At 48.7% G+C, this 27,701-nt stretch overlaps 1 long non-coding RNA gene across 3 annotated transcripts in view; it reads left to right on the top strand.

The window, feature by feature from the left end:
• Positions 1–295: 295 nt before the first annotated feature.
• Positions 296–27,701, top strand: part of LOC139075467 (uncharacterized) — a 123,135-nt gene continuing 95,729 nt past the window's right edge. For all 3 annotated transcript variants that reach the window (XR_011525823.1, XR_011525824.1, XR_011525825.1), the window contains exon 1: positions 296–686. This is a non-coding gene — a long non-coding RNA (uncharacterized lncRNA). The remainder of the gene's footprint in view (positions 687–27,701) is intronic.

Genomic DNA, 27,701 nt, shown 5'->3' with positions numbered 1-27,701 from the left:
AAGTCATATAAATTAAATGAGAACAACATGTTATCCAGGACTGAAGGAATGGCTGCTGGATTTTTTTTTTTTAAAGAATAAAATGACTTCAATTGATAGGTATTTATGGAAAAACACTAGAATCTTTACAAATAATCTTAATGCTGAAAACATATTTTAATTGGCTTACTAATAAAAGAGAGGCACTTAAACAGAGGCCTTGGGATTAATAATTACTTTGCTAAAAATGATACATTCCTGGCTGGCATCTCATGCAGGGTTGGCTTGTGAACCCCGGAATGGCCAGCGCCCTGGCAGAGGGAAGCTGAGGTGTCAGAACAGTGGCCTCGCAGGAGCCTGCATCTTACAGAGACTCAAGGGCTCCGAGCTTGGGGACGAGACAGTTAAAGTCTCCCTGTGCGCGCGCGTTATATCACACAGCGCCGGTGCCAGGTCAGCAGTCTGGCTGGAGCTCGGACGTGGCTGGTCGTGCCAGGAGGTGCCAAGCCACCCTGCCAGCCCTGAAGAAGGTTCCCAAATCCAGGTTTCCTTCTGCAGCCCGGAGGATGCTTTGACGACTGTCTCATGAAAGGATACTAGGAGCTGCCCTGGTGCTTCCCAGACAAGCCACGGTGGAACACGGGACTCTCCCGGCTGGGAGCCCACTGCTGCTGTAACAAAGGCAGCCCAGGCGAGACCCTGCTCAGGTGAGACGAGGCTCTGGGATTTGGCTGCTGGCTGTGTGGTCCTGTCTCTGCCGTGTGTTTGGGGAAAAGTCACTCTGCCGGGGCTGGACGCTGCTATCAGACAGATTGATTGCTGAATGCCTTTTGCCATTTCCCTAATTCCTTTTTAAAAAGCATGAGCCAGGCTCTTCATGCAGTTTGGTCAGAAAGCCACCTCTCAAATCAAGGAGCTGGTTTCCAAGAGCATCTAGCTGATGAGGAATGCTACCTCAGACCCTCAGCTGCGGCGGCGGCAGCAGAGGGGAGTCTGAATGCACGTCCCAGAGGTGATTTCTCCCGGTGCCTCCAGATGAATGCTGGATGGGGGCAACAGAATAGGACTGGGGTCTGGCGTGCTGAGTTCTAATTCAGAGCCTGTTCTGGGGTGACCAGGAAGCTGTGTGGTGTTGGAAAAAATCTCGTAACCTCTCCGCATTTTGGTTCTTGGTTGAATATTTGCTGCGACAGGTCCCAGCTCCGTGGGGGACAGAACTGGGTTCTATTTGCCTTTGTGTGCTGAGCCTGGGCACAGGGTCCGGTGTGTGGCAAGCTTAGAAACTGCTTGTGGACTCAATGCCTTGGAACAGAAAAAATGACAGCAAAATGGGTAAACTTGGAAAGACCACAGCCCAGGCTGTAGTCTCAGAGAAGCTGGCTAACCTTTTGGAGCATTTGCAAAACGAACAGAGCAAAATTTCGTGTTGTGATGGTTGCGTTAGTTAAGGTCTGTGCAACTGTGAGGCTCATGTGGGCACTGCGGCAGCGCGGGCCTGAGCTTCGGGTTAAGTGAGACCCCAGTGACAGGTCCAAGGGATGGAGAGCAGACAGGGGTAAACCCCGGTCTTTGGGATGAGGGCATTTTTGGAACAGTCTGGATAAAATCCCGTCACAATGGCGGAATGCATATGATAGCCTTGAGCCACACCCAAGTTGGGGCCAACCTCCAAGATGTCTGATCACAGGGTGGGGTCTGGCATTAGAAATGCTCAGGATCAGGCAGATACTCTGGTTTCAGTAACCAGAAGATTCATCCAAATCGCACCTCCAGCTGAACTCTTGGACAAGCAAATACGACTATTTTCCTGATCCAATCCCCATGTTGCCTTGTCTCTGCCTTCAGGGCTGTGTTCAAGGTCCCTCCTATGACCTCCTAGGCTGATCCCAGCCTCTGGGGCCTTCATTCTCTTGCTCTCCCTTGCCTCTCTGGCCTGTTTCCAGAGAGTCCTGCTCCACGCTTCACGCAGCACATACTCAGGGCTTGTATTTTCCTGCTGGCTCCCGATGTTGTCATCATGATGCCTCTGCTTCGTCCAGATCCTCAGCCTCTAACATGCGCTCCAGCAACCTGTACTACCGTTCTCATTGTTCAAGACTAAGCTTAGCTGTAGTTTCCTCTAAAAAGCATCCTGAGGCTCATTTGGGTATTTCTCTTCTTGCCTGAAAGTGCCCTGTGTTGTTTCTCTCACGGAATTGGACTGTAATTGTCCTCACCCCCCACTAATTGGTGCTGGAGCACAGAGGCTATAGCTTTGTCAGCGGGTGCGCCCAGCATCTGGCGCACAGGAGAGAGAACCTCATCCAACTGCAGGTGGAAAGAAAGAGCATCCACCCCTGGGGAAGGCTCAAAGGCTTCCAACAGTTTCGTGGTCCTCCCCCGGACTGGAAACCTGTGAGAGACAAAACAAACGCCAGGAAACCAAAGCAGGGATCTGGGGCCCTGACACCAGCACTCAGGGAATCAGGCGGCTGCAGCTCAGAAAGCTGAGCGTTACAAGTGCACGGGCCCACCGCAGGCAGAGTGTTCACCTGGTGAGCGCACCGAGAGCATCCCTCCAGGCCCCATGACTGCCAGCCTGGTCTGCCCTGGACTACACGGGGACGAGGCCAAGGGCTTGAGCTAAAGACTGAAGCTAAGATGGAGCTGTAGGGTGGGAAGTGACGGTCAGTCCCACACTCTGTGGAAATAAGTTGCATCTTTTCCAGGACTCATTCCAGCATTGCTCTGCTCTCACAGGACAGTTCATTGCAATCATGACTGGATAATTTGCACAGAGAGGCCTGTAAGTCTCTCACTTTTTCCCAGAATCAAAGCCCGAGGGCCCCTCATGGGGACAGTGAGTAGACGTTCCCTGTGGGACCTGTCCCCAGTTAGCCGTGCACGCGAGAAAAGGCCCTATAGTCCCGTCCAGGTGGACTTCACTGTCCTTTGTGGAGGGCTCCCAAGAAAGGCAACAGCAGGACGTCTGGGTGACAAGCTGTGCATATGAGTCAGATCTATTGTGACAAACGCATCTCACACTGGTTTAGACAAGAAAGGAAATTTATTGGGACAGGTAAGCAGGAGCATTAAAATATGATTGTGCTTCTGACCCAGCATGATCCAGGGGTTCGACAAAGTCAACAGAAATCACTGGTTATCCATGTTTGTTTGTTTGGTTGGTTTTCTCTATCTCTCAGGTCTGCTTTTTTTTTCAGTTGATTTTATTCACAAACATACACTCCCCGTGGGGTGGCAAAGATGGTGCTTCTGACAGTTCCACGTAACAAGCTCAATGATGACAGAAGACCTCTTCCCCCAGAGTTCAAGCAAAATCCCAACGTCCCTTGTTTGGCCTCATTTGGCTGCCAAACCCACAGCTAAGTGCAGCCCTGGGGTCCAGGGAGCGCGATGTGCAGAGGGGCCCTCCCAGATCTGCCCCTCCGTCTCCACCCTCACTCCCACACCAAGAGGCACTGGAAGATCCTCCAACCACCGTGAGCCCCTCAACTTGCGATCACAGGCTGTCGGGGCCAGGAGGGAGCTCAGCAAGCACCTGGTTAACTTCTCTCATTTTTGGTTTATTAATTTTTGGGAGGAGGGGCTGTGAAGTCTTATATGCTTATTGATTACAATTTAGAGAAGAAAGAGAAAGGAAAGATGAAAATAAAAGCCATACATAATCCCCCAATAAAAAGACAATACCTCTATTCATTCAAAATTTTCCCAAGTAACTTAAAACTTTTCTACATAATTTGAATCATGTTTATATTTTGGATTCCTGAATTTACCATAATCAATTTCCTTTGTCATTCAAGTTTTCTTTAAAATTTACTTCTATGGCAGCCCATCCTTCCCTGGCATGAACAGACACATTCACCTACATTTTGGCAGCCGTTTCCCCAGGATCAATTCCTTCTTTTTATGGGTGAGTGAACGGAGGTCCAGAGAAGGGACAGGATTCTCCTCGATGGGCAGCAGCACTGGGCCGAGAGTCCAGGCCTCTGCCCCTGGCCCCTCCTTTCTTATTTAGGGCTTCATCTTCACGGACCTGCCAGACATACAAAAGGGTTTTTTTTTTTTTTGGTGATTTCATGAACTGATGGATGAGTATTAGAGAGAGACAGGTCTCAGCTGAGTGAAATGTCCCCCCAAGGGTGGAGACTGCCTGAAGCTCGAAGGAGACAGGGTCCTTCCACCTGACCCACATGGCAGGTAGGAGAGAGTTACTAACGGGGGGGGGGGGGGAGCAAAAATGCGTTTTTCTAAATTGTGTAAAGGCGACAAATACTCTGAAAATGCACATCCTTCTGTATAAGGCAGCGCGTGGCGGGGATTACAGGTGTTGCTTCTGCCTCCATGTTTTCATTCATTTAACAAATACTTATGGCTTGTCTGCTCTGTGTCAGGCACTGTTCTTAAGTACCGAAGACAAGCCATGAAAAGATGAGGGCTGTGCTCTCAGGGGCTCCTGGGCTATGCAGGGGAGGCTGGACAGAAAACAGACAAAGCAGTAAAGGAAAATGGAAAATAGATAGCGATGAATACCGAGCAGGGAATGAAAAGGGAGAGCTCTGATGGGGACTGGCGAGTGTCGATTTGGACTAAGTTGTCGGGAGAGGCTACTTAGGGTGTGAACACTAGGCTGAGCTGTGAACGGGAGGAAGCCTCAGGAATGGGAGCGACCCAAAGCTGAGGGGAGAGTTAGTGCAAAGGTCCTGGGGTCGACTGTGCAGGGCTTGTTTGTGGAGCAGAAAGAAGGCCGGCTGTATGGCTGAGGCTAAGTAAAGGAGACTGCCATCCAGACAGGGGTCAGGGAAAGGCAGGGACAGTAAGGAATTTGTGTTTTATTAAAAGTGTACTGAGAGGTTTTACAGCTGCACAGCGATGTGACCTGATTCGTGTTTTGAACAAGATCATGCTGGCTTCTGGGGAAGCATGGATTTGATGGGGACAGGGATGGAGGCAGGGAGACCAAGAAGGAGGTGTTTCAGAGGACCCGGCAGGAACCCATGGTGCCCTGAGCTAGAGGGAGGAGTGGCTGGGACGGACGTGTTTTGGAGTCCACAGGACTTGCTGATGGATTGGACGGGGCTGGAGGCCTGGGGTGGCAAGTGTCGGCTTGTTTAGGGAAAGAGGGAAATCAAAGAGCATTCCTAAAATTTTTCACACAGGAGAAAACTTAACACCTTGTCTATTCCCTTTGGGTTTCTACTTTATTCAGAAGGAGAAATTCAGATTCAAATGCTCCATAACTCATTCAGCCTGTCTGTTACCATCAAGGGGCTTCCTGGAGCATTGCTTGTCCGTCATCCTCACAAAGAGGGAGCGGATTTCACCTCTTCACCAATGAGGTGGGTCCCTCAGCTGCTTAGGGGCGTAGCCAGGACAGAAGCCAGCCTCCAAGCTGCGTCTTTTCCCACTGTGCTGCTCCATCCCTGGTGGAGAAGGGCCCAGGGGCTATGCAGGCCCTCTACTGTCTGGGTGTTGCTGTGCGGTGGGAGACGGGATTTATGCTGCCAGAATATTCGAGTGGTGCCCCTCATGCGCAGAGCAGACACAGAGTCTCACCATTGCCCAGCTCCTGCACTTCCTGTTCTCACTCTCTCTCCTCACCCTTCAGTCCTGGGTGCCCTGACTTCCTCCACTGGTCACTTAATGCCCTCTAAACCAGCAGCTAAATGCACCCAGGGGCTCAGGTGAGGGAAGGTGGCAGGGCGACATCTTTTAAATGAGAACTTTCACCTGAGTTAATGAGTCAGTGAGAAGTCATTTTTAAGGATCAAGGCCGTGAGCAAACCTTCCAGGAGTGGTTTCCAGCCACGAGCTTGGGGCTGAGGCTGTCCCGTGCGAGGGGTGCCCTTGGGCCCAGGTCGTGTGTTAGAAACAAGACAGTTCTGGAGGACTCTCAAATGACAGTGCTGAGGTTGGCAAGCTTTGGTCTGAGTTACGGTCCCCTCTTCCCTGCCCATGGCCTCTGCTCAGCGGCTGGCCTCTCTTCCCGGAGCCCCACTTCTGGGTCTTCACCTGGAATATCCGTTGTCCTCCTCGGGGCTCTCGGCCAGCCTGCCACGTCCCCGGGAAGCTGCTGTCTTCACACTCCAGTCTCTTCTTCCTCCGAATTCTGCAGCTCTCTTCATTTATTCCCTCCACTTTGCACAATTACTGTAAATCCTCTAAGTTTTGAGGATACTTCCTAGTGTACAGAACAAACATTTGAAAGCACCACAAAAAGAAAACACAGCACATCATTTTGACAGTAAGCTGCTGTGTATCGCGCATTAGGCTTCTGCAGAGGAATTAAAGATGAACCCAACACTCTTGTTGCTGGCGTTTTTTGCTATTTGGGCATCCATTATGGGCTATAGTTTTTGTAAATATTGTGAAGAGGAAATTCAAAGAGACATCGTGAATGTTTTTATGATACACTTCGCTATAAAATCAGAAACTCATTAAAATTAGAATATGCAAAGGCAGTACTTTTTCCAAAAGCAAAACCAAAATCGGGACAAGCAGACAAAATATTTTCATCATTGGAACAGGAAATGGGCTCATATGAAGAGATGCTGTGGTCACATCTAACTTGAAGTTGCTTTTGGATATACTGACAACAATTTAACTAATGTTAACACAAATGAAAGAAGTGTTTCTATGTCTAGAATATTTGTCATGCAACTAAGATTGAGATTATAAGATAAGGGAATTAATACTTCACTTGCTTTAAAATTTCATTTTAAGAATAACGATTTCAAATACTAAATATTTATGATAATATCTTTCATTTTTAAAGTAATTTTTATTAGGCATTTATTTTGTGTTAATATACCCTTGTTTTAATGATTTTATTATCAAATATCTATTAGGTGGAGACAATTTTTACTTTTTATTGAAATATATAACCTTGTCACATCATATGGGTTCATAATAATGAACCGTGAATTTATTATAATATAGAAATTTTTTTTGGAAGATTAGTCCTGAGCTAACATCTACCACCAATCCTCCACTTTTTGCTGACTAAGCTTGGCCCTGAGCTAACATCCATGCCCATATTCCTCTATTTTTTTTATTTGTGGGACCCCCGCCACAGCATGGCTTGATAAGCAGTGCCTATGTCTGTGCCCAGGATCCGAACCAGCGAACCCCAGGCCTCCAAAGCAGAGCGTGTGAACTTAGCCACTGCACTGTCGGGCTGGCCCCATAATATAGATTTTTAGAAGAAAACCTTTTTAATATAACCCAATCACAGAAAGATGATTGACTATTTATTATTTTGGTCAGTCATTATTGAAAACCAAATGAATACAATGTTATAAAAAATACAGAGAAGAGCCAGCCCTGATGGTCTAGTTTCATGGGCTCTGCTTGAGCAGCCTGGGTTCATTTCCCAGGCATTGAACTACACCACTCGTCTTTCAGTAGCCAGGCTGTGGCAGTGGCTCACGTGGAAGAGCCGGAAGAATTTACAATTATACACAACTGTATGCTGGGGCTTTGTTGGTGAAAAAGGAAGAAAGGGGAGGAAGGTTGGCAACAGATGTTAGTTTAGGGTAAATCTTACCCTGCAAAAAAAAAAAAAAATTATAGAGTAATTTGTGATTTCGAGAATACCCTAGAATTCTTGGGAATTCCAATATCTCTTTCCTGAATCCAAAAGATTTACATCTGATGGGAATTTGGAAGCGCTGAAACACATTCATGCTGCAAAGTGAGGAATCTATTACAGAACTGAGGATCGATTGATACAACAGTGTACGTGAGAAAACCATAATTGTTGCCTGAAGTAGAGGGTTAGGGAACAGAATTGAGATAGTACATAACTTAAGATGGGTTTTGAAGGACCAATAGGAGTTCATCAGACTGTAAAAGAAGGACATCTCACACTATGCAACCTGCACAAGAAAAATCTAAACAAAAAAGTATATAGTACAGTAGCAGCACAGTAAGAATTAGAGATAAAAATACAAATATCTGTGCAGTGTAACAAAACTTACGACCCCGGAGGAAGGGCCACAAAGGAGACAACGCAGGTGGCAAAGCCATTGGAACAGGGTTTGAGCCCTAGCACGTACACTTCTCTTCTGACCTCCCACAGAGCCTCTCTTTCCTCTCCCCAGGTCCTCCCAGATCATACCTTCTCCAGGAAGTCTTCCTGCCTCTCCAGCTCCAAGGGGCCCATCTTCTCCAACACCTCACCATGCCTTCCACTCTGAGTGCTCCCACCTGTAGACACATTGGCTCCTGACCCCCTTCTCCCCATTTTCCACTTCCCACGTTCTCCCTCTCAGCCTGAAGTGCCTTATAGGCCTGAGGATGTCCCACCGTCTCCACATTCTGGCATACAAATCGAGTAGTAATGCGTGTAGGGTACATGGAGAAGCCACTTGCAGGGAGGGGTGGCCCGCCAGGGCCTGAGGGGACCCCCATGTCAGCACACCTGTAACTAGGAACCACTTTTGGAAAGCACTGCTCTAATCAGTTGTTCCACTACTTGAAGGGTGGACCTCGGATGAGCAGATGGGCGCCACCTGGGAGCAAGTTGGAAATGCAGATTCTCAGGCCCCACCCAGAATCCACGTTCTAAGAAGGTCCCTGCATGACTTGCATGCATGCTGAAGGTAGAGGAGCTCTGGTCTGGCCCCCCGGGCTCCTCTCCTGGATGAAGCAGAGCCAGGTGTAGGCAGGGAGGGGACCCGCCAGGGAGACCTGGGGTGGATGGGCTGCTGTCCTGCACGGAGGGTGGCAAGTAGATGGCAAGGGCTCTCAACCCTGTATGCACATGGGAATCACCCTGTGAGATGCTGACCCTGGACCCCTTTCTCTGAGGTCTGAATTGGTCTGGAATGGACCAGGAATGGGTATTTAGTTTCCAGATGATTCTAATGTGCAACCAGGGTGCGTGCAATGGTTCCTATAGCATACACCTTCTCCTCCACAAGTGGATCAAAGGATGAGGAGCCCATGCTATCCAGTTGACATGGTCCTTTAATCAGCCTGGAAGAGGGCGTGGGAGCGCCAGAGCACATCGGCGTCAGGGGTCTCTCTGGTGGGACCTCAGGACCATCCAAGAACCTCCAAGGAGAGTCCCCACCATGACTGTCAGCTGAGGATCGGTCCAGGAACAGCCCCCTGGGACATTAGGATGGTCCTTCATGCACTTGCTGGAGAGTGCAGCCCAGCCCCGGCCCATGGACAGCCGCAGCCGGCTCTGAGCTCAGGCTCAAGCTCAGGGGGCAGGCAGGGGGCTCAGGGGGCAGACCCCCGAGCCCTCTGCTTCTCACACAGAATCAAAGCCCCTTCGTGGGGCCTATAGACACCTCCATGGCCTGGCCCTGCCTCTCAAGCCTCATTTTTGCCATTCTCTGCCTCAAAATTCCCACTGTAATAGGAAAGACCTTCATGCAGTTCTGCGTGCGTGCAGACACACACACACAACCACACACACACAAACACACACAGGGCAGTGCTCGCCTTCGGGCTGTTTTCATGCAGCGCTGACTGCTTAGCCACCTGCCCTTGTCCATTCACTCCTTTCATGCCCCCGGTACGTAAAGCATCACTACGTGCCCCACCGAGACCTCTCTGGTCCCCACCCTGTCTGGGCTCAGTGTTCCTCCTCTGCATCCCCACAGCTCCCATCCCCACCTCGGTCAAGCTTTCAGCACACTCCTCCGACTTCTCATCACCTGCTCCTCTCCCCTAACGTGTGCTCCTCACTATCTGGGTGGCGGCCTCTTCCCCACCACGGCCTCCTCATGCAGCAGCCTCCTCATGCAGCAGCCTCCTCATGCAGCGGCCTCCTCCCCACAGTGACCTCCTCACACAGTGGCCTCCTCATGCAGTGGCCTCCTCATGCAGAGGCCTTCTCATGCAGCGGCCTCTTCATGCAGGGGCCTCCTCATGAGGCCTCCTTGCCAAGGCAGCCTACGTAGTTTCTGAGACCTAGTGTCATACAGCCAAGCTGTCTAACCTTTGGGAAGGAAATGTTAGGTAGCCTGGAAACCCCAAAGGACTTTGTCTGACATCTAGCTAGTCTTCTCCACATTAGACACACAGACTTTCTCTGGGTCCAGGATCCAAGTGGAAATCTCCATGGTCTGGACAAGGAGGAGGAACCTGGGGCCCGACCTCAGAAGCATTCACTAGTTGGTCCTGCGCAGGAGAGGCTCGCCGGCTCCTGCTCTAGAGAAATAGGCAACTGTCCCTGGGACCCAGGCCGGTCCCTCTTCCTATTCTATGCATAGCCTTATTTCCTCACTGCACTAGGGCACAGATTACAAATCATGTTTAGTATTAACCAGTGTCGGGGTCCCAGAAAAGGTGTCAGATTTGGGGTCGGATGATGTGGTTTCAAGTCATGGCTGTGCAATGCAGGGGCCTTGAGGAAGTGCCTCTGGACCTTGGCTCTGCATCTATCCTGAGATCAGTCTCTGCTCTAGAGTGTATTTAAGGACTTGGAGAAAGAGGAAAGCCGTTTATGTCCTTGAAAATGCTGCCCTAGAAGAGTTCCCTAGAAGACGGTGCCCAGGTGCGTTCCTCTCACCGGGAGATGGATGCCTGTTTGTATGAGGTGCCATGACAGCCCAAAATCACCCTGGACTCCAGCCAACTCTTCCTGCTGCCAAGTCCTAACCCGGAAGAGTCCCCACCCCCCAGCTCTATCCTCAGGTCTTGCCTAAATGACACTTCCTCCAGGACACCTGTCTCCCCGCCTCTTTACTCTCAGTCATGATTCATTCCAGCCTCCCCGGAGCTTCTCAGGACAGGTGCACACCCAGCTCTCCAACCAGGGCAGTGACGTGGGTCCCTCAGCCTGGGTGCAGAGACCCAGTACTGGTTTGCAAGTGAACTTGATTCGTTCGCCCTCTCAATCCCCACTTCCTTTCCTCCCTCTCTCCTCCTCCACTTCCCACTTGTTGCTGGCTGCACACGACTATGACTACATGACAGCAGGATGAGGTGACCAATGCAGTGACCCAAGCATGTGGACCTGAGAATAGATAGGAAGAAATTAGCTCACCTGGCATTGCACCTACAACCTGGGATTTTAAGGAGCATGTTCTCTGACCAATAGGACTCACCATTCGCCAGATGACCTGGAAGTGTATATAGAGAGAGTCTCATCCATTGCATGTGGACGTGTGCACACAGGAGAAGTGTGTGCGTGCTTTATGGCCATTGTTTTTAAAGAAATATGCCCTGTGTCTTGATTCATTTTGTACTCCCATTTTGCTCTTGGAGGCAGGGTAAAATTTCTTAGAGATAATGGGAAGGAGCAGGGAAGAGTAGGGGATTAAGGCAGTCGATATGTGTCAATGGAGCCCACGTTCACAGTGAGACGATGTGGGCACTGGGCAGCGAGTAGAGAGGCCGCGTCTCTAAGATCTGACCCAGGGCTGAGAGGTGTGGAAGGCTTGCTTCCATGCTCCACCTATTCTTAAACAACTTTCCTAGTTTTATACAAAAAAATAGTAATCTGAGACTGTCAGGAAATAAGGAGTTGGTGTGGGAATGCCAGTCGGCCAGAAAGGTAAGCATTTATTTTTTAAAATTTTGACCAGTTTATATAGAGCTTCTTTAAAGTTCATTATATAATTTTCCTCCTTCTTAAGAAGAACAAACGTCATAAGTCGTGATGGAGCACAGCGATGTTTCAGGGCTCTGCAGGGAGGTTTCTGCTACTGTAAGTAGCCGTCGGCTGCCGTATCTTTGGAATTTTTATGTTAGTTTCTGGAGGTTCTCAATGTTTTATCTTTTCTTTTTCCTGTCCATTGTCAGTTTTCTTATTTTTTCCAATGTTGGTGCATTTACCTATAATAGCAGTGTTTCTCAGTGTGAATATTTTTCTTCTAATATGGAGAGAACTAGGAATATGAGTATTGAAGCTGGTTGAAGATATATATAAATTAAGAAAAACCTGGGTTCGAGTGAGGACTGAGAGTGGCCTGGAGCTAAGGACATGGCATTTATCACAGGGATTTTGTAGATTCTTTTTTATTTTTAAAGATCGGCACCTGAGCTAACATCTGTTGCCAATCTTTTTTTTTTCTTCTCCCCAAAGCCCCCCAGTACATAGTTGTATATTCTAGTTGTAGGTCCCTCTGGTTGTGCTGTGTGGGATGCCACCTCAGCATGGCCTGATGAGTGGTGCCAGGTCTGTGCCCAGGATCCAAACCAGCGAAACCCTGGATCGCAGAAGCGAAGTGCACGGACTCAACCACTAGGCCACGGGGTGGCCCCTCTTGTTTCTGCTTCAATGGATAGCCAGCCCTGGGGGTCTAGTCGTTAAGGTTTGGGCTCTCACCAACGCGACCCAGGTTGGGAGAGCCACACCATCCATTTATTGATTGCCACATTGTGGCAGCTTCATTTTGCTGTAAGGCTGAAAGTTATGGCACTGATATTTCAAATACAAGCCAGGCAGCATTGTCTGATACAGTGCTGGAAGGTGAGAGGATGGCACAGAAAGACAGGGCGGGGCTGTGCTCTGCTGTCCACAGGGTCACCAAGAGTCAGAATCCACTCAATGGCACTAAAAACAAACTTCAAGTGATGCAAAGCGGTTTTGTCTATTTTATTATTTTGTATCTTATTGACTTTTATTTTCTTATGTTGTGGCTTTTGGCCATTTTACTAATAGGTGTGATTGCTAAAATCCTGAGTTCCAACTACTTGAAGTATTTTGGCTGCAACATGAAAATTCCACTCTATAAAATGGCAGAGTGTCCAGATTCAGCTTAGTTGTTCAAATACGTGATTAATCAGCTAACATGTAGTAAGCCTCTCGATGTCCAAGACATTGTGGGGGTCACTAAAAGGGACCCAGGAAGGGTAAGGGGTTTATGGCCCCCCACTCTGGATAAATGCTTGATTCCCTTGAAATGGGGCCTTTCTGGTGAAACTTTTCTGGATAGTTGGACAAGATCTGTAAGAACAGATAACTTTCTCTTTTTCTGTTTCATTTAAACATATGGCAAAAGGCACTCTCTGCTTAGGCCTATCAGTTACTCACATGTTTGTGTGATATTTTAGGTAGAAAATCTCCATGCTCGTCTGTGCAAACAGGAGAGCATGAGCAGAATCTTCTTTGACCCCTGCAGCTGGATGCCTTTTGGGGGGGTGTCACATTTGTAAAGTGGATGTTTGGATGCCCTGGGGTCACAGCGACTTACTCACTGAATTAGAGACTCTCAGCGTGTGAATTACGTGTGTGTATTTTTCCTGTGACGGGAGACTAAGCCGAGGGCTCCTGTAACCCTAGACCTGAGCAAAGTGGTCCCTGGGAGACTTGGTCTCTTTGGCACAGAGTTGGTGGCAAACTCAAGTAGCCAAACAGGCCAGGCAGCCAGCACAAAAGGGTGAAGCAGGCCAGGTCCAGCACGACAGGAAGCTCCTGCCCCATCCAAAGTGTACTGCTGAGTGCTACAGGGACACACAGGGGCCTGAGGATGCTGACTATTCTAGAGTTCCACAAGAAACCAGAGATCCAGAACTGAACGTGGAATCTCCTGGCTTTTAAAGTCCTGTGAACAACAAACAAAACCTTATGTTTGTGGAAGGGATGTGTTTTGAGATCCTCAACTTTGTCACATCTGCTTGGTACCATCAACAGGGCGTAAAAGTCTCCCACTGGGAGGCCCATTCCCCAAATCCAGATCCAGAACTACCTCCTGAGGTCAGCTTAGGGATTAGGAACTAAATAAATAAGCTCAATTTGAATGTAAATTTCTTTGAGAGGTGGATCATCTCCAGTTTTCCTCAGGCCTCACCACTCCCTCTTGCCTTCCACCAAGCCCAATGCCCAAGTTAATACTTCTTACCTGTCGCCATGGGCATTTGCATTTTTAACTGTGTACACAAAGAGACATACATTTTAATCTCTTGTCTGTTGGAGGTTTACAATCTCGTTGGAAAGCTAAAGCAGAGGAATTGATAACTAAGCAGAACCAAAAAAGTGTTATACATATCATCTTGTGACCTGGCAGAGTGGCTAGTGGTGTGCTGTGGCTTCCTTTCCTTTCCACTGGAACTTTCTAGTTCTAGGCTCTAGCCTACAGTTAACTGGATGTTAGAAAGAAAATATACAAAGCATTGATTACAGTGCATGACAGGTAATAGGAACTTGATATATAGAAACTACTGTTATGGCTGTTATTTTATGATGATTATTTTTATTAGAGTAACTGACATCAGGGGACACAAATGCATAGCCAAACAGCCTTGACATCACTCAACACAGAAATGCTTATATTCATAAACTTACACCGCCTCTTAGCAGAGTGTTCCTTATATACAAACACAATAGAGGTGGAATTCTAAAGCCCCAATTAAGTGGAAAAGGTCTCTTTCGTGGCAACAATAGGCCAGAGCTAAGCAACAAAAAAAAAGCTACTTAGTTTGGCAACCTTTGTCCGGAAGAATCTTCTGAAAAAGCCCCCCTCGGAACCCTCTGAATGGGCCCTGAACCAGCCATCTTAATCCTCAGCATCTCACATAGGGTTAATTGAATGCTAGGGAGGGGGCGGCTCCCCCTTTTGTGGCAGGAGCCGGTGGGTCACAAAACAAAAACCAATTGCCAGGTTCCAAAGGGGACCTGGCTAAAGGAAGCACTGCAGTTTGGGTTGCTTCTTGGCCAGGAGGGCGTGGAGAGAAAGTTAAATCTTTCGAACATGCAGAATTTGCTGGAAAAGGTGAAAGCGCCATTTCCAGTTCCAAACTGAATACAGACTCCAGGCATGGATGCTGTGTCCCCTCTTTGTCCCTCTTTGGGGAGATGCACTGCTGGCCCCTGCAGCTGTGGGGCGGGGGGAGTCTGTCAGGCTGCCACCCCTCCGCCCCCACCTCCCCACCCCCAAACAGCAGGCTGCACATGGTAATTAAACCTCCGGGGCCTGGAGATTTTGGACTCCAGTTTGGAGAAATACTACACTGAAGACTCCCTCCCCCCATCTTGCCCCCTCTTGCTGTGGGAATTTTCTTTAGCTACACATGGCTTCCCAGGTAAACAAGCTTGAAAGAAAGTCACAGGCGGGAATTGAATTAGCACCTTAGTGTTGCTTATAATGAACCAGTTTGCTTAATTAGATGATCATGAAATTATAACATTGAAAAAACATTAAATTGTAGCTAAAAATTGAGGATTCACCCAGCTTTCATAGGTTCTCCACAGAACATCCTTATTAAATAGGATGTTTTCTTAGATACTAACCGTGATGTTTTACAATAGACCAGTTGGAAAGTGGAAGATATGGGCTCATATTACCAACAATTGTGCTACAGTGATGCGATGTCTCCTTAGATAGATTGTTTTGTTTCTCTGGGTTTCCTTCTGTAAAACTGGTATGATTTTCTGTGTCTGGGAACTTTGAGGATTAAGTGAGGTCATTCTAACTGCCACACTTTGAACACTTAGGATATGCAAGCATTGTGCTAATTCACCTGCACACGCGATCTTCTTAATTCTCACATAGATCTGGCACGCGGACATGTGTTATCCTCCATAAACAGACGTAAATTGTTGGACATGTGAGGTGAAGTACTCACCCAAGACCACAGACTGAGCGTGTGACTGAGACCAGAGTCAAAGCCAGCTCTGCTGACTCCAGAGCTGCTGCCCGGAGCGAGACCTAATCGCTCCTCAGACTCCACGCACAATATTCTGTGTGCAGGAAGGGTTCACGCGGTCCCTCTGCTTCAGTAACCTTTCTCGTTCCCTCAAGAAGGAGGGGAACAACTGGCCTGGCCTCCGGTTTGAAGTCCACTGTGAACAGTGTGACGTTGTCCCTTGGAGTTGCTGAGTTTATAGTCTACTAGCAGGTCCTTTATTCCTGAAATAATCATGGGCCATTGCTGTTGGTCTGGGAAAGAAGGAAAGGCCAACATGTCACGAAAATGTTTTCAAGCCCGCACCCAAGTTTGAAAGCTGCTCTCGGAGGTGTGCGTGCCCAGAGACCGTTCCTGGTCTTCGACGCAGAAGAACTGGGTCCTCCAGGATTTCCTGTGGTTGTGCATGGGCACCCCAGTCCTGAAATCTCTAGTTCTCGTCACCACGGACACAGAGGGGAAGAAAGTGATCCTCTTCCATCATCTTTCATTTGCTGGGCTTCCCACTGTTCTTCCAACAGGGAAAGCATCGTCTTCAGACCTGCAAGGACGGAGGGCATGGGACTTGGGTTCCCATTCTGGCCTTGTCTCTTTCCACCAATGTGATCAAGGACAGGTTGCTGAGTTGGCCCTCATTTCCTCAATCACCTCTAAGTGTATTTCCAGTTTGACAAACTCAGTTTGGACCGATAAGTATCTGTCCAAATGATCACGTTAATCTTAACAAGTCACAGAAGTGGGAAGATCCAATTAGAACACGCAGGTGTACAGTTTACTGCAAACCTAAACCCCCACGTGCTTAGGAGCACGTTCACCATGTTATGATAAACTCACACTGTCTGTCCTCTCGTTCTCCATGCCATCACCGAGCATCCTCAGCCTGCCCTTGTGGTCCTGAGGGTGGAGGTGGGGAAGAAGTGCAGGGGAGCTTGAAGGTAACGCAGCATTCTGGGTAAGAAGAGCACAATTTAGGGGAAGAGGAGAGACTTGATCTTCCTTTTCCTTCCCACTCAAAGCACATTCTGAAGAGACTTCCATGGTGGGGGATGAAGGGAGCCACTGGGAGAGAGAGATGGGGTCCTGGGGGAAAGTTCAAATGCCAGGTTCTTGGAATTTGGTGGCTGGTAGTACCAGTAATGGTGGTATGGGTTACACTAGTAATGGTAACAGTAGTACTAGTAACAGTGGTAGTGGTGATAGGGGTTACCATAGTAATGGTAGTAGTACTAGTAAGGGTGGTAGTGGTAGGGGTTACAGTAGTAATGGTAATAGTAGTACTAGTAATAGTGGTAGTGGTGGTAGGGGTTACCGTAGTAATGGTAGTAGTAGTAGTACTAGTAATGGTGGTAAGGGTGATAGGGGTTATAGTAGTAATGGTAATAGTAGTGCTAGTAACAGTGCTGGTGGTGGTAGGGGTTATAGTAGTAATGGTAATAGGAGTGCTAGTAACAGTGGTGGTGGTAAGGATTACCGTAGTAATGGTAATAGTAGTACTAGTAACAGTGATAGTGGTGGTAGGGGTTGTAGTAGTAACAGTAATAGTAGTACTAGTAATGGTGGTAAGGGTGATACGGGTTATAGTAGTAATGGTAATAGTAGTGCTAGTAACAGTGCTGGTGGTGGTAGGGGTTATAGTAGTAATGGCAATAGGGGTGCTAGTAACAGTTGTGGTGGTAGGGGTTACCGTAGTAATGGTAGTAGTAGTACTAGTAATGGTGGTAAGGGTGATACGGGTTATAGTAGTAATGGTAATAGTAGTGCTAGTAACAGTGATGGTGGTGGTAGGGGTTATAGTAGTAATGATAATAGGAGTGCTTACTGTAATTCTCAGGTGCTCTTTACTTGGATGGATTTTCTAACTTTCACAAGAGCCTTGGAAGGTAGGCACTTTTATTTTCTGTATTGACAGATGAAAGGCACAACGTTTAGAAAGCCGAGTGACTTATCCAAAGCACAGGGCCACAAATGGTGCCGTCTGTTCAGCCCAGGCCCCAGTACGAGACCATCCCATACAGAGGGAGTGCTGTCCTCAGCGGGGCGACGACCACCGTCCAGCAAAGCCCAAGTCCCCCGTCCCGCTGGGACCGGACGCCACGGCTCGGGCCAGCAGACAGAGCAGCTCTGCACCCCTGTCACTTGCTCCTGTCCCCCCTCCCCTGAACAGGGCAAACAGAGCACCTGCTCTGAAGAAACACACGGGCGCTCGCTGTGTGAGGCGGGGAGTGTGGGAGAGCTAGGGAGCTCCTGTGATGGATTCTGCGACCCTCTAGAACTGCTTTCACTCCTCTTTCAGGGTCATGGCCTCTGCTCTAACTGCCGTTCACCTCAAATCCCACTCCGGCCACGGGCCCCCAATTCCATCGGAAATGAGGCCTCCACGTGCCAGAAGGGCTAGAGAATAAATGAGGAGAACTGGCACATGAATGGAAAAGCATGTTTCTTTGAAGACAAGCATCCTTGATTTCATCCAGAAATCTCAGATTGAACGCAAAGATGAAAAGGCACAAGCTCTCCCTCAAGGGTCTCGTTGCTCTGTGAGGTGCAGGTGGCCAGTCAATTAACAATCATGACATGGACTTACCAGTCTTGGAAGGGAGGCCTGGAAGCAGGCGGGACAGAAGCCCCGGGGAGGATGTGATCACGCAGGGGACAGGCGCTCTTGAGCTCCTTCTTACATAAGGCTTCAGTAGACTGTCTCCCTACATGCCCGCCTGGAGAAAGGTTAGCTCCTTGTCTAAAGGCTTCCTCATGGCCCTGTCGCCTTGGGGGGAAATGCCTAGCTGACAATCTGTGTACACAGGTCTCCCTGCGACTCCCTGTGGCTCCCATGCTTCCTCGCCTTGAGTGGCAGGGCCAAGTATCAGCTCTTCAGTCAGGACCAGGCAACCAGCTCCTCTCGCTCCACGCTGGGGAGGAGGTATGTTTTGCAAAAGTGAAGCAGCAGTCGCAGTCCCACAATAACCGAAGCAGTGGGTGCTCCCCAAGGCTGTACCGAGGGAACCACTTGGACTAGACCGGTCTTGCTGCAGAGCAGGACAACGCCAGTCCATTGGATGGGCATGGCTTAGCAGCCCGCAAGTGGAAAGGGATAAAGCTTTCTAGTGCAAGCATCCTATGGTGGTGGTAGGCTCTCTGAGGGGGGAGAGCTGCTGGGCCCCAGGTAGCTGGTTCTTTGGAGAACAGGAGTGGGCAGTGAGGTGGCATCAATGTGGGAACAAAGCTTGGTGCCCTGGGCCCTCTGGGAGGGCCATACTGCCAGCAGGAAGGTGTGGATCTGGAGGTCTGATGACCATGGTTCCTCCTCTCCTTTCTCCCAGATGGAAAACGTTTATCTGCCAACTCTTCAGCTTTTTGAAGTTTTGATTTTCCCACCTGAAAAAGTAAAACAAGGAAACCTATCTTGTTGCATTTCTGTGGATGCTTAGCAAACGGTTATGGGTGGCAGTTCTACTTCTCTTGGCATGGAGTAGGCACTTCAGCAGACCAGGCACTGTGGTGGGAATGGGGCAAAGTTCTCATCCCCAACAGCTACATACTTAGCCTCCCACCCATCTCCATGCCTGAAACCCTTCTACTTGTCCTTTCTCATTTATTTAGCTATCACAACACTATTTGTGAAACATCTACTATTGCAAGGTACGTTCCTAGGCTTTCTGAGGAAGGCAGAGAGCTCCAGGAGTTAAATATTTAGAAGGGCAAGGCCAGGCATTTATCCAAATGGTCACTAGACCTGGCATCTTGTCTCAGTGTCAGAAGAGTGTTATATATACCCAAGGTCCAGGGAGAAAAGGGAGCTGGTTCTTCTCATGGTGAAAAAGGAAACTTGAAAAGCAATGAGCTATCAAGCCATGAGAAGACATGGAGGAACTTTAAATGCATTTTACCGAGTGATAAAGCCAGTCTGAAAAGGCTACGTACTGCACGATTTCAACTCTATGACATTCTGAAAAAGACAACTGTAGGGAGACAATAAAAAGGTGAGTGGTTGCCAGAGGTGGAGGAAGGGATGGATACGCAGGGCATGGGAGATTTTAGGGAAGTGAAACTACTGCGTATGATTCTATGATGGTGGACATTCGTCATTATACCTTTATCCAAACCCATAGAATATACAACACCAGGAGGGAACCCTGATGTAAACTGTGGACTTCAGTTAACAATAATGTACCAATATTGTTTATCAGTTGTAACAAACCTACCACACTAAGGCAAGATGTTAATAGTAGGGAACCGGTGGGGGTGGAGAGAGAGAGGATATATTGGAACTCTCTGTGATATCTGCTCTATTTTCCGTAAACCTAAAACTGCTCTAAAAAAGAAAGTCTATTAATTTTTTAAAAAAGGAAAGTTCAATGAAGCGGGTTCATTAGAGTGGGTAAGATTTAACAGGTGGAGCTCAGAGGCGGGACCCCCACACCAGCATTTATGGGGCAAACCAGGATGGAGCTTGTAATGGGTGGAGCTTTGGGGCAGATCCCAGGTGACCTTGGTCTCCATTTACTTCCCTCTGGAATAGTGAGCAAGCCACGGATTTGGAACATTCTAACGCGAAACAAGAATCAAGAAGCAGCTCAAACAGTAGTGCGGTGTGCCATGGGGGAGAGAGAGAAGGGTTTACACCAAACTTGTTTAAGTCTTGGGTTTGCTGCTGCTGGGTTTGTTTGAGCAAGTCACACAGTGTCTCTGGGCTTCTGTCTTGTTCACAATTTACCAAAACAGAGGTCACTGGTAAAACGCAGTAACGTTTCCCCATCAGAGGATGCTGCGAACATTAGTGACATAATTGGTGTGAGCGCCCAGAACAGTGCTTGGCACAAACTATCAGCCACTGACACTTTTCTTCTTCTTTCCTGCCTTTTTATGAGCAGGAGAGAAGAATAAGGAGAAGTGGTGCCTCTCTCAGGTGCCAGGCTGGAGGAAGTCACTCGTGAGAACGAGTCTGTACCTGAAATTCAGGTGAGCCCCAGCCGGTGGCGGCCGTGCACCCAGGTTCTATTTTGTAGCTTCTGTTTTGGTGCCTGTGTTCAATGATGCCTATTTTTTAATGATTCTCTCCTGCTGACCCCAGTTTTAAGCTCATAGTTTTAAACAGTGTGGACTGTGGCCTGGTATATCTCTACTTTCCCTCTGTCCCTGAACGGCGTCATTTGTCATAGTGACCGCTCTGTTGTGCGGCTGTGAAGGTGTTCACCACTGTGCCTGAAAAGATGCCATCATGACATGTGAGTGCTGATGTTTCAGCTTGGCACCTCTGCAAGCTGCCTTTGGGGTTTCGGCACGGAGCCCTGTCTGGAGCACCAGTGGAACCCCGTTTTTAAAGCTGCAGAGCCCACGCTGGTGCTTTGTGATACGACCTGTGTCTCGCTGGCTGTCAGAGAGCTAACGCAGCTCTTGTCTCCCCTCTCTTGGGTAATCGCCATGCACCTGCCATAGCTGCCTTCCGGTAAATGCAGACCGCGGATAATGGGACCACCGCCCAGCGGCCCAGGAAGTCATCTTAAGCAGGAGGTGGATGCTCAGTTCCTTAATGACCCATACATGAACTTCATTGCGTCCTTCATCTCTCCCAGATATATACATATAAATGTATACATATAAATATATACATCTAATTTTTTTTCTTTTTTTTTTGAAGAGGGGTAAGACAATGCTGCTTTGATCTTACATTAAGCAAATGTTCTTCAAATGAGCCCACCACGAGGTTGACCAGTGGTGACTTTGCAGTGGCTTTGGCCCCTGGGGCCAGCACAGGCCAGGGGGCGCCTCCTTCTGGCGCATTTCCCCATTTCCCTTGGTGGCCACGGGCTGGTAAGGGGTGGCACAGACAAACAGCTGGGGGGCCCACGCGGGACAAAGGGCGGAGGCTTTATGCTGATTTGCTCACAGGCAGCTACCAGGGAGGGGCTTCGCTTCTGGGGAGTCTATGCAACCCGATTGGAGAGTTTGGGCGCAGATGTGGGCAGCTAGGGAGACGCACTGGAGTGGGAACCTTTCCCCAGCAGCCGCCGCCCATGTGTTCCCTGGCCCGCTGCGCGATCTGCAGAGCCTCTTCTCAAATGTCCCAACCCCCTCTGTTGGGTTCCACAGAGCAGATGGCACCCAGGCTCCTATGACGGTGATTTACGAACGTCACATATGCTGAGTTATGGACTTCACTCTGTTGCATGTGCTTTGCTGTGATGTTCCAAAAAGCACATTTTTATGGTTTTGTAGAAACTGTGGTGTTCTGCTCTTGCTCTCTGTGAGATTCTGATTTCCTCTCTCGTCAGCATTTTAGGCTTGCCCCAGAACAACACAGATGGAAGAGAGGATCCCAGTAACCCCGCCCCTCCAGCTGGAGGCTGGAGGTGAGGAGCAGCTTAGGGAGAGGGGGGTCCCCGAGTTTGTCGGCTCAGTGAGCGGCTGGAGACCCAAGCCCTGATCCTGACCTCCAATCAATCCAGGGTTCTTTGTGTCTCAAGCCCTGATTCCCGATAATATCACAGCTTTCACACACGGCATATTTAAAAAAACAAGTGGTTCAGTAATGAACGTTATTTTATAGGTTTTTTAAAAAAGATTTTATTATTTTAGAGCAGTCTTAGGTTCGCAGCAAAACTGAGAGGAAGGTACAGAGATTTCCCATACACCTCCCTCAAGCACAGCCCCTCACACATAGCCCCCCACTATCAACATCCCCCACCAGAGTAGGACATTTGCTACAATTGATGAACCTATCCTGACACATCATTATCACCCAAAGTCCGTAGTTTACAGAAGGGGTCACTCTTGAGGTTGCATGAGTTTGGACAAATGGATAATGACGTGTATCCATCATTATAGTGTATTTTACTGGGTAAAAATCCTCTGGGCCCCATCTATTCATTCTTACTCTCCCAACCCCTGGTAACCTCTGATCTTTTTACTCTCTCCATAGTTTTTCCCTCATTTAATATTTTGTTGAGGTTTTATTGTTACCTCAAGAGGTCATATGAGTAAAGAGTTAACCATCACAGCCAAGGGCGTAGGTCTGGCCAAGTGTCCACCTTCAGGACAGAATCCCATCAGCAGCTTTCCTGTAAGTAAGGAGACACTGTTTGTCTCTAAGGTGATGTGGTTCAGCCCCCACTTCTGAGGACTGCTGTCCTCTGGGCATTGTTGAGTGTTCTTCTCAACATCCTCTCCCTTCTCACCTTGGCACACACCCCAACCCTGGGCGCCAGTATCCCACATTAGTGCCTGGCTTTCCAGGGTCTTCCATCCCTGTCTGGAGCCATTCCCTCAGAGCAAGGCCTGGTTGTCTTGCTGAGTCCTGTGCCCAGCACAGGGGACAGTGGCCGGTTTACAGTGTGTACTCACTGGATAATTCTGTGAGGAAAGAACAGATGCCTTATTCAAATTGGCCTTTCTTATGTGTTGTACTTTCTATCCCAGAGCTTTAGGGTCTTATCCTGGGATTTCTAAGCTTCGGGGTGCACAGCCATCACCTGCTGAGCTGATTCTCTGGCCTAACCCACAGGGGCTCTGAGCCGTACATCTGGGGTGCGCCCAGTCTTCTGCGTTTCCACGCAGCCTGGGGTCTCTGGGCTGCCACCTGAAGCACTGCCCCCCAAGAAGGAGCCGTGGAGACGGAGTGCTTCAGGGGCAGGGCTTTGTGGTCCACCCTCATCTGTGCTCAGTGATGGCAGGTTTGCCTGGGCCACAGGGGGATGTGTTGGTTATTTTGCGGGATAATGAGTCACTGAACTGGAGCCCTTGGGCTTGAGTTCTGGTTCCAGCGCTGCCCCTCGCAGGCTGATAGGGCTTGAGCAAGTTGCCTCCTTGCCCTGAGCCTTTCACCTCATCTTGGAGTTTGAGCATTTGCATATGTGAAGGTCCCTTTCTGTCCTTCCTAGCCTGTGAGATTAAGAACCCAGGAGTTGGTGGCTCTGGTTATGCCCTTACCCTCCGTCTGTCAGGAAGGGGCGAAAGGGGCAGGGGGTGGTTCACACCCATTACTCTGCTGGCAGCTATCCGAGGGAACCTTGCCCTGGTCTCCCAGCCAGTGCCACACTTCCACACGGCCCCTCACCTCAACATCCGGAGAGGGACTCCCTTCCCAGCACTGAGAAGCAGAGCCCACTAGGTCTTTCTTTCTCTCTGCTCTCTGCTCCCACCAAAGATTCCCCTTGCTTCCAGAACTCACCACTGTCCTCTCCAGCTTGTTTCATATCTAGAGTGGGAACTGCTTAACACCAGGAGTCAAAATGCTGGTATTCCAGCCTGGCTCTGCCGCCAGTGAGCTCGGTGACTGGGGCAGGTTACGTACCCATCCGACTTTAGTTTCCCATGTTCACAGTGGGGATTGGTGCCCACTGGTGGTTATCACCCTGGAGCCCAAATCAGGATCCTTTGTGCCAAATACACATCACTAGGTTCTGACTGCAGAGATTCTGACTCAGGAGGGCTGGCGCAAGGGCCAAACATAAGAAATTTTGGGCGAAAACTCAATAGGGGAGTCTGAGGTTAGCCGAACTTTGAGGGCTCTCCTCGCTCAGTTACAATGTGTCCCTAATAACCCATCTCTGGTGTTCATCTGTTAACAGCTTATCCCTGACATCCAATGAGCAGCCCGTTTCCAGTTAGTACAAACACTCCCTTACATTTACGCACTGTTTATGAGACTTAGCCTGAAATAATAGATCTTTTCCTGCTATTTGAGTTTCAAATGTATAAGGACCACTGTTAATAGGTGAGACTGGGTCAATCATAAAAATGTTCTCCGGGGGCTTAGCACAGAGGCAGCCCACGCATCGCAAGCATTTGCAAAGCCATAACCAGGTATTCTGGGCTGCGGCTTAAACCACCTGCGGACATTCCTTGACTTCAGGGGAGAAATCTATGGAGTATTCCTGTCATTAGGTGCATCGAAGCAGTGTCCTCCGCGTTCTCGGGAGGAAGGCAAGAGGGATGGTATGGTATGTTCTGTGCTTTCTGGTCCTGCAAATGGCATGTGGGAAAGTCACTGGAATTTTTTATTAATATTCTTTGATATGTATTCTTATGGCTTCCTCACATTGTTGTTTTTATTAACATTATGTTTATAGCAGTAGCGATATTAATAGGTACAATTTTTTGAGCATGTGCTGTGTGCCAAATCCTCATATGAATGCTTTCCATGCATTCCCTCATAACTGCACTTTGAAGTAATTCTTATTACTCTCACTGCACCTGTAAGGGAAGTAGAGACCCGAGTTGGAGCGGCTTGGCCTGGGTGCTGAAGCTGGAAGCCGTGAGCTGGGGTCTCACAGGGTTGCCTGGCTCAAGGAATTTACTCTGCCACCACACATGGCCCTGCAGGACGCTGCATCTCCTCAGAAGGGAAGGGACGATGGCAGGACCCAACAGCTTCTCTTTTGCAAACACTGTGAGCATGTTCTGTGTATTATAGTCCTTGAGGTTTTGGGGAAGGTATTATTTTGGCCACTAGGGAGTCTTATGCATCAATCCATTAGAATTCAGAAAAGAAAAGTTAGACAAATTATGGCTACCTGATTCACCTGAACTCTATGTTTTGCTTGGAAAGAATTACTGCTTTTCTTAACAAAGTTCTGGAAAAGGGAGTCACATTTAAATGCCACCTTGTGCTAGGAGCTCCACTCTGTGCATCAGCTGTCCCAGCCCTGCTCTGAGGGGAGGCACCACCGTGCTTCTTGTGCAGATGGTGGCACGAGATGCTGGAAGGTCAGCTCTTTGCCAGGCCCTTGATCAGGGGCGCACCTGATGCAGGAAGGCTGGTCAGTGCTCGTACAACACGTGTGCATTTGGGCTTCACCAAGAGATTTCTGTGAAGTGGATTTTCAAAAGCTTCAGCAAGTTCTGCTCAATCAGCTCAGGAAGGACTGAGGCCCCGGTCACCAGCAGTGTGGGGTCTGGAGGGACGGGGCTGTGGTCTGGCTTAGTCTCTCATCCTGCATGCTCATGCCTTTTTCCTCTTGAAGTGATGGCACGCTCCGGAGACTGGGCCTGCTCAGTTTTAGGAGTGTCAAAAACAACCATTTCAGTCTTTGTCCCCATGTGGCGCAAGGTAAATAATCATTTATTGGGCCCCTTCAGGTGCTTGGTATTGTGCTGTTGCATTTCTGCAACACTTCACTGCAACCTTCCCCTGCTCGCAGTAACGTTGGTAGATAGTCTTATGTCCTTGTACAACACAGGAGACCGAAGCCAAGAAGAATGGAGTAGGGGTCCAAGGTCACACAGGGAGTCACAAAACTTAGACTCAAGCCAGAGTTTCAGATGCCAATGCCAGTGCCCTTTGCATACTGTCCTATCTTTACCTTGAAAGCTGATGTGGGTCCACTCTGCTTTTAGTATCAGGGAGTAAAATGATTAAATTTGATTCTAGCCCAGCCCTGCAGCTGGCAGTGTCATTTCTCATATGAAGTCCAGGCTCCTTGTTGTAAAGTGGAGGCAAATTCATGTGAAGATGATGGATTGGGCAGTGTATAACCCACTCTCTCTCACCCACAGATCCATGCTCCAGACACAAAGGAATGCTGAATAATACAAAGCACATTTTGGAAAATACCATAGGTGTACTTATAAAGCACAAAAAAGGATATTTCCAGGTGCCAGAAAAGAAGGGGAAACGTAAAGACAGAGCATAAGCAGGGTTTGAAACCAAGACCCTTATGCAGCTATGGGGACCAGAGAGAAATCCTGGGGGATGAGAGCCTACCACTTGCTTGGAGAAGTTCATGGAGCTTGTAGATGCTGTGTGCCATGAGAATGAGAACTGAGGAGCTTTACACAGCCAGGACCGGGATGGAGCTGTCGGGTCTCTGTGTAGAAACTAACGATACTTGGCCTTCCATCTCAGGGAATACAGTGCAGAAGCCTATGTCATCTCTGGCCTCCAAGCATGCCTGATGTGTGGAGCCTCAGTTCACACTGTCTGTGCTATTTGGATATTTTGAGCAGGAATTGACTGCAAAAGCTGATCTGGAACTGACTGCAACCCTGAAGGCCCCGGCCCAGGAGCAAGGACCGTTGTCTGGGGAGAGATGCCTGTACAACTCAGGGCATCTCTGGGACTCCAGCGGAGGATAATTCCTGAGGAAGAGGAGCACACAGCCCCTGTGGAAGCTCACTATCATGAGGTGGACAGACTCAGTGAGAGGAGAATTTACATCTGAGGAGCTGCATATCATGGGGAAATCAAAACTGGCCTTCGATCATTCAAAACACATTTTAAAGAGAAAAAGAAAGGAGCATAGCACAAATTCCAACAAGAGGACTTTAAAAAAATTCCAAAATGAAAAATAGTCACTGAAATAAAGTAGTGAATTGGACTAGACTCTGTCCTGGTCTCTGTTAGCTTTGTCCCCCAGCTGCAACATCCTTGGGAGTGGGGATGGGTCTCAGGTGACCTTAACTCTCAGTGGCCTTGCACAGTGCCTGGTACAGCGTAGGCACGCGATACGCATGCGCCTGCTGAGTGGATGGATTGTGGATGTCAGTGTCTATGGTGTCCATGGTGAGGTGCTACTTTCAGAATATTCAGGTGTGGACTGTGGTCACTACCAGATCCTTTCTGTTCCAGCCAGGTGTCCTGGACTTCAGCTTAGTGTGTGAGGGAACAGTGTGCATTGCTGGAGAGAAGATCAGCAGGAGAAACAGAGGCCAGGTTCTCCTGTCTTACACCCTGCAATGGAAGGAGCCCAGCGTGGACCTGTGGGTTTTATTAAGGTGCCAGTAGAAGCACTAAAGCTCTCCTCTACGGGCCGGCAGACTCGTGTCAGCTCCTCTGAAGCTTTCCTCTCTGCAATCTCCTGCCACGTTGTTTATTGTGTTCCCTTGTCCTGTGCTAATGAGGATCTTTGAAAAATGACTGATATGATAATGATCTACGGAACTTACTGTAGATAAGCAATTAACTATGGTTAACGGCCGGGTTACGCTGACACATTAAAAGGCCTACAGGCTGCGATTTATGAAGACTGCTCTGCTGCCTCCTTTGTATCTGCTGCATTTCTCTGGTTTCCGTTTAGGAGGTCTAGTCTCAGAAGGGAATGATTTCCAGGCTTCCCCACATCACTCCAGTTGCCAGGCCACCCAAAATCATGTTAGCATGGCTTTATGGTCTTTATTGCATCTCATAATGTCCTCAGGGTGCC

This window comes from Equus przewalskii, chromosome 14, assembly GCF_037783145.1.
Source record: "Equus przewalskii isolate Varuska chromosome 14, EquPr2, whole genome shotgun sequence".
Lineage (NCBI taxonomy): Eukaryota > Metazoa > Chordata > Mammalia > Perissodactyla > Equidae > Equus > Equus przewalskii.
This window is presented reverse-complemented; position numbering and strand designations above follow the sequence as displayed.